We start from the raw sequence: 7,612 nt of genomic DNA, 5'->3' as shown, positions 1-7,612 counted from the left end.
TCTGAGCTCTAAATGCAATGACCCCCAATCAAACAACATGTATTATATCAAGCACTTATTATTTGCCAAGCACTGCTCTAGACAGTGGAAGTACAGATTAAAAAATGAAACAGTCCCTACCCTCCAAAGGCTTATACTCTATCAAGGAAATAATGCATATACACATAAATATCTATAAAATAAATGCAATTTCATTGATGGTAGAGAGGGTGTTAGTAGCTAGGGAGTCAGGAAAGACGTCATGTTAAAGATGATATTTGAATTGAGTTTTGAAGGAAAGTAGAGATTCCAAGGGCAGCTAAGGGGCACAATGGATAGAGTGCTGGTTCTAGAGTCAGTAAGATGTATCTTCCTGAGTTCAAATCCAGCCTCAGACACTTCCTAGCTGTGTGACCCTGGACAAAGTCACTTAATTCTGTGTGTTCCTCATTTGTAAAATGAGCTAGAAAAAGAAATGCAAACCACTCCAGTATCTGCGCTAAGAGATCATGAAAGGGTCATGAAGAGTCAGACACAACAAAATAACAACAGAGAGATTCCAAGGTGGGGTGACAGAACAAGCATTTATTTCTCAAGCACTTTTACTATACACCAAGTACTGTGTTAAGCACTTTACAAATATTATTTCATATGATTCCAAGAGTCAGGGGTGAAAAAGTAGGGCATTCTACACTAGATCCAAGAGTCCTGAATTGGAATTCTGAGCCCTTACGGTTAACCTCTCTGAAGGTGAGTCACTGTTTCCTTTGTGGTCTCACTTCTTCCTTCTGTATCTATAAATGGAAGAGATGGAGTGGGGGTGGGGAGAAGGGGAGAATTCCAGTGGGTAGCCAAAGATGGTATTGCAAGGACCATACATCTTGAGGACTTTCAAAGGGCCATATATCTTGAGTTAGAAGGTACCTTAAGGTACCATCTAGACAGAGAAACCCTTTCTTGGCGAAAGGCAGCCTCACCTTCTGGGTAAGTAGCTACAAGGAACCTGGCTATGCCCAGTTTGCCACATTGACAGGCTGAGCATATGTTTCTGTGGGCGTAATTCTGGGTATGTGTATAACTCTGTGTATTTATGTGTACATATAACTGTGTAAGAAGCCTTTTGGTATAGAAGACAGTGTTGGCCTTGGAATAAGGAAGACATGGGTTCAGATCTCATCTCCAATATTATTGGCTCTGGGAATCTGACCAAATTAATTAACCTTTCAAAGCACCATTTCTGTACCTTTAAAGAAAATCAAAGCCACTAACACTGTGTAGTCTTAGGCAAGTGACTTAATCTGCATATGCCTTGATTTCCTCATCTGTAAAGAGGTAGGATTAGGCTACACTGTGTCTGAAGTGCCTTCTTGCTCTAGTTCAATGACCCTAACCCTATGACCCTTCTCTATGCCTCACTTTCCTCAGGGGGTAAATTTTCCCAGACACTGTATATAATGCCTCTGACATCTACAGGGTTATAAGGATCAAATAAGATAGACTATATAATATCCTTTGCAAAATTTAAGATGCTAGATAAAATAATTTAATGTATGTGCCTAATCATGTGTGTAAACATACATAAATAAATATAGAGAGGCATTATGGTGCAGTAGAATGAGATCTGAACTTTCCTACTGAACTTAGAACAAGGAGACATGGGTTCAGATTCCATTTCTGACATAAGTGATTTAACCTCTCTGGGCTTCAGTTTCCTCATCTGTAAAGTGAGAGGGTTGAACTTGATGTCTTTTGAGGTCCCTTCGAGCTCTATGAGCTACGATTACGTGTATATTTATAACTGGTATATGTGCATAATCACAGGTGAAATGTAATTTATGTATTGCAATACACACATACAACAAATGTGTATGTGGTAATGACTCCACTGGCACTTGGGAGTAAATTAATTCACATGCATCTCTCCGAGCATGTCATTATACATGGGTACTGTGCATGCGGGTGAGTAATACAAGTGTGGATAGGCTCTGTGTGTCAATGGTTAGGCAAGTATTCAGTCAACAAGCTTTTATTCCCCGTTTAAGTGTGTACCCAGCACTCTACTGGATGCTGTTGAAGAGGTTCGAGAAGAAATAACCTAAAGAGGTTTTAAAAAGAAAAATAAAAGAGTAGCAAGAAAATCACAATGTATTTTAAAAATACTTGAATAATAGTTGCTTCCATCCATATGGCTTACACCATGTTTTCATATCTATTCCTACATTTGATCCTCAGACTTCTAAGAGCCTTCTTTGATCTCCAGGCTATCTCAGCTTGAATTCTGCAGTATTATCCTATAAACAAATAATCCTGTGAGATAGGTAATATATGTGTATATTTCCCAGGTCAGCAAAGCAGCTAGAGTCCTGAGCCTTTGAGTTCAAATCTAGTTTCAGACATTTCTGTGAACCTGGGAAACGTCATGTAATCTTTGTCTGCCTCAGTTTCCTCTCCTGTAAAATAAGGATAATAATAGCACTTACTTCCCAGGGTTATTCTGAGGATCCAATGAAATAATTGTATTTTTTTTCCACTAGAGAGTATTTCATTCCTTTCAATTACATGTAAAGATAGTTTTTAACATTCACTTTTACAAGATTTTGAGTTCCAAATTTTTTTCTCCCTCCCTCCCCACTTCCTCTCCTCACAATGAGATAATTGTAAAGTAAGACTAGGCATGTGATAAGTGTTCATTCCCTTCCCTCCCCCTCCCAGGAAAGGATGACAGTTTGCTTACTGATCAGGCAGGGGCTCAGAAGGATCAAAGGGGGTTGGATCATAGGAATACAAATTTAGAGATGGAAGGGACCTTCTTCCCTACCCCTCTTTTTCGGATGAAGTAATTGAAATCCAGAGAGGCTGCCCTTCTGCCTTTCCCAAGGTCACCCAGCTAGTAAATGAGAGAATTGGTATTTGAACCCAGATCCTCTGACTCCAAGTAAGGGATATGGGTAAACAGTTCAAACTGTGCAAAGGCAGGAGTCAGAGGCTGAGAATACAGAAGGATGCTGGCATCTGGATGGGATCCCTCATTCTAAGATCACAGCAAAGTCAGATGAGCCAGGGGGTCGCTACCTGTGCTGCTGGAGGGAAGCAAGGTTCCTCCCGCCTCAGGTTCTGCCAAAGTGCCTCCTGTGTCTGAAGTCTGCACCTCACTGAAATGCTGAGCTCTCTTCACTAGGAAAAGAAAGTAGAAAACACACACACACACACACACACACACACACACACACACACATTTCCCCGTCCTTCATTTACCTTAATTCAACAACACATCAAGGATACACATCTCAGAGTGTTTAATTAGGGTAAGATGTGGCTGTCTTTTGGGCTACGTGTTTTTCCCTTTCTCTTCAGGGGGCATGCCTTCCCAGGGTCTGGGTAGTTCCACAGCTAGGTGAAGGACAAGTTGTCCACAGGGAATGACATTGCATAGAATGACTCAGGCTTTTTTGCTTTTATATTTGGCCCATTCTGCCCCCCCTCCCTTTCTGGTGTCTTATCTTTGATGTCTCAGTGTCCTCTTTGGACTTTCTAGCTTTTTCATTTTTGATGACACAAGGCGTTATCTCTTGCCTCTGATTCTAAATCTATGCCTTTGGGGTTTTAGGGCATTAAAGTTGGCCTGGCTTGTGGTTCATCTTGCAAATTCATCTTAGGTAGAGGAATGAGGGAAGACAGCCTCTTTGAATGGCCCTGGAGATAGTCACTATTCCATATTCTATGGGGCAGAAACTTTGTAGAGTGAGGCCCTCATCAGTAGTACCAGAAAGTGTTACTATATCTAAATAAGTGTTGTTGTTCAGACACTCAGTCATGTCTGACTCTTCGCAACTGTGTGGACCATACTGTCCATGAGGTTTTCTTGGCCAAGATGCTGGAATGATTTGTCATTTTCTTCTCCAGTGGACTAGGGCAAACACAGCTTAGGTGACTTGCACAGGGTCACACAGCTAGTGTATGAGGTTGGATTTGAACTCAGGTCTTCCTAACTCTAGGCCAGTGCTCTATGTACTCAGTCACCTAGCTGCAAATAAGTGTATGTGTGTATACACACCTATACGTATTTATGCATATATGCATGTGTATGTACATGTATCTTTATGTGCATGTATATGCTATTTATTTGCAAGCAGCTCTGCTTTTATGAGAAAGCTTCCAGACAAGTATAATGTTCTTGAAAACTCACTAATGAGTAGAACTTATGACTGACTTGAGAGCCTTTGACTATAGTTTTGCCTTCAGTGCACATGGGAGGGGTAGGGAAGTTAAATTCTGACATAGCATCTAGGGTCTGACTTCTGCAAATAATCAACACAATTTGATGGACTCAATGTCCTAAGAATGAATAGGTTTGGTTTTATGCCAGGCCATGATGTGAGGGTGACAGTGGTTCCAACCTTCCCTAAATTATTTGTAGCTAAATTGCTACATCCACCAACAACATTGCTTTCTAAAGAAATAGGCAGACTCTGAGTGATAGAGATAAATATTCCCATTTTAAAGATGAGGTTCATTGACTTGTTAGAAGTCATAAGACTAACCTCCTCATTTAACCAATAAAAATTTGAGGTCTTCCTAGGTCAAAAGTCCAACTCTTTCTCCACTGTGCCTTATCTTCAAAGTTTTGTCATGAGGAATCTGATGGGAGGATGAATGGGAGAGGATTCCATTGGATATTTGCCTTCCTGATTCCTTTCCCAGGCTGAAGCCATAGGTAGCAGCTATTCTGGGCTTCAGGATCTGAGACAGTATCCATCCATGCCCACAGTTCCAAAGGCTGCCAGGTAGGAAACCAGAAGCTTTCTTGTTACATGGTCCATCACCACCCAGGGAGATGTGGAAAATGAGCAGCCTAATCACCAGGCTGGTATAGGGAGGCCTGGAGACCCACCCAGTGATTTCCACTTCAGTGTCTAGAAAAACTCATTAAATCCCAAACAAAACTAAAATAGCAGAAAGGAGATATCTGCAGTAAAGTTAATTAATAAGACATTAATGTAGCCATTTTTATTGGGCCAATTGTTGATGAAATTCCCTGTGACTGCGCACCCTGAGTTCCAACCCATGTCACTGGGCAGCCCTGTCCCTTTCTAGACCCCTCTCTGTCCAGGAACCTTGTCCAGGAGTGTTCCCAGGCATTCCTCCCTTACTAGTCATAAAGAAATTCCTCCAGCTCATACTGAAACCTATTCACATCTTTAAGCACCAATAGATGTTTCACCTACTTCTCCAAATGGAGGATGAAGCCAGGTCTGGTATGGGCATAGGAAGTCCATAGTAGACAACTCTCTTGGGAAAACGTGTAATTTATTTCCCTCATAGGAAATATGGAGATACACATTTGAGACTGTAACTGAAAATTCTAGCTTTCTGTAAATGGAGCTTTGCCTTTGGGGGAACTTTGGATCCAATTACATAGTCCTGAGGCCAAATATCCAATTCTGCCAGATCAGTTCTCAACACTTCAGGGACTCAAGAGGCCTCAATGGCTCCTCATTGCCTCCAGAATAAAACACAAACAGCTCTGTCTGGCATTTAAAGTCCTTCATATTGTGACTCTAAGGTCTGTTTCTAGTCTAATTACACATCACGACTCTCCATAAAATACATTCAAAGCCCTTCATAACCCAGTCACCTCCTCTCTCATCTTCTTACACCTTACTCCCTGTCATCTACTCTGATCCAGGGACACTGGCCTCCTGGCTGTTCCACAAACAGGACTCTTCATCTCTTAACTTGGTATATTTTTTTTCTGGGTCCTCCATAGCTAGAATGCTCTTCCTCCTCTGCTCTGGATACTGACCTCCCCAGCTTCCTTCAAGTTCCAATTAAATTTCCATCTTTTATTGAAAGCTTTCCCCAACCCCTCTTAATTCCATTTCTTCCCCTCATTAAATTAATTCCTAATTATCCTGTATATAGTTTGCTTACTTTGTGTTTGTTTGCATGTTGTAAGCTTCTAGAGGGTAGGGACTCTTTTGCCTCTTTCTGTATCCTTAGTACTTAGCACAGTGCCTGACACGTAATATCCACATGACTCTGGAGGACAGAGTGAGACTGGTGATTTACACAGCCCTATCTCACTTAAATTCAATTCACTTACAAGTCATGACATCTCCTTTTCGATGTTATGATCCTCTTCAAGAAGGAAGGACAAAGAACCATACATGGTAGACACTTAATAAATGTTTATTGATTAGCTGATTGATATATTCAGCTCCAATTTGCTTATCCCTGTCTTTCAGAGTCTATCATTCTCTTGGAACCATGAAGACCTAAATTGCATTCTACCTCTGACACATACTAGCCATATGACCCTGGACAAGTCACTTAACCTCTTAGAGCATTAGGGAACTCTCTCAGACTATTTGTTGCAAAGAAAGTGCTAACCTGCAATGGTAGAGTGAGTTTTCTCCGGAAATTTCCTATGCCAATGAAATCACAGATGCAGTCGCTCCCTAATCCCGATCCTAAAACAGGGATATTAATTCTGTTAGTTGTTTCACAGGTTCTCATGAAAAGTGCTTTATTAGCCTTAAGGTACCATATAAATGAAAGCTTTTATCATTTTTAAAAAAGATTGTTTATGTACCTTGCCCCCTTGGTTTAGACAGGAAAATTGAGGTTGCAAGGGGTGTGGAGAAAGAGACTTCACTTTCCCATTATCATCCAGTGAGAAAGCAGAGAAAAGGATAGGAAACCAGATTAGTTTGGAGTTGAAGGACCTGGATTGACATTCCAGCTCTTGTTATTTATATGCAATATGTGCCTAGAAAATTAATTTAAATGGAGATAATAAACACAATAACTTGGAAGCACTGGCTGTCACTTGGAAAATACTTTTTAAAATTTTAAATTCTTATTTTTATTGTTTTCACACCAACTTCATTTCCAAATATCTCTCTTCCCACCTTGCCATCCCCAGAAAACTTATAACAAAGAATTTTTTTAAATACAGAAAAAAAAATAGTCAGGCAAATCTAACTAAGCAACCAAGTCTAACAATATAAGCAACAACACACACCAATAGTCACCCAAACCCCTTTTAGGGTTTTCTTGGCAAAGATGCTGGAGCGATTTGTCATTTCCTCCTCCAGTTCATCTTACAGAGGAGGAAACGGAGGCAAACAGGCATAAGTGACAAGTCCAGGGTCACACAGCTTGTGTCTGAGGCTAGATTTGAACTTAATGAGTCTCTTTGGTCCAAGTCCAGTGCACTGTCCTCTGTGACACCTTGCTGCCCTTAGAAAGAAAAGAGGGAGATGCATTTAGATAACTATTTGAACATAAACTATTGTATATGTGTGTGAGTATATATACATACACAAACAAGTACACACATACATATGTGTGTATATGCCTATACATATGTGTCTGTGTATGTATGCATATATACATATATAATGTGCATATGTATGTGTATATATGTTATATATGTTATACACACACACACACATCCTGAGGGTGAAAATCAGATAAATGTGAACTATTAATACTATTATCCTCTTAGAGAAGTTGGGGGGCAAAGAAGTAATTCCTCAAATCTGGAAAAAACAAAATGAGTGCTGAAAATACCTGGAAGAAGGTTATTTGAAATCATCTGAGGAACATTCAGTACCTCACACCGCCTATG

The sequence above is a fragment of the Notamacropus eugenii genome, chromosome 2, assembly GCF_028372415.1.
Source record: "Notamacropus eugenii isolate mMacEug1 chromosome 2, mMacEug1.pri_v2, whole genome shotgun sequence".
Classification (NCBI taxonomy): Eukaryota; Metazoa; Chordata; class Mammalia; order Diprotodontia; family Macropodidae; genus Notamacropus; species Notamacropus eugenii.
Note: the sequence above shows the minus strand (reverse complement) of the source record.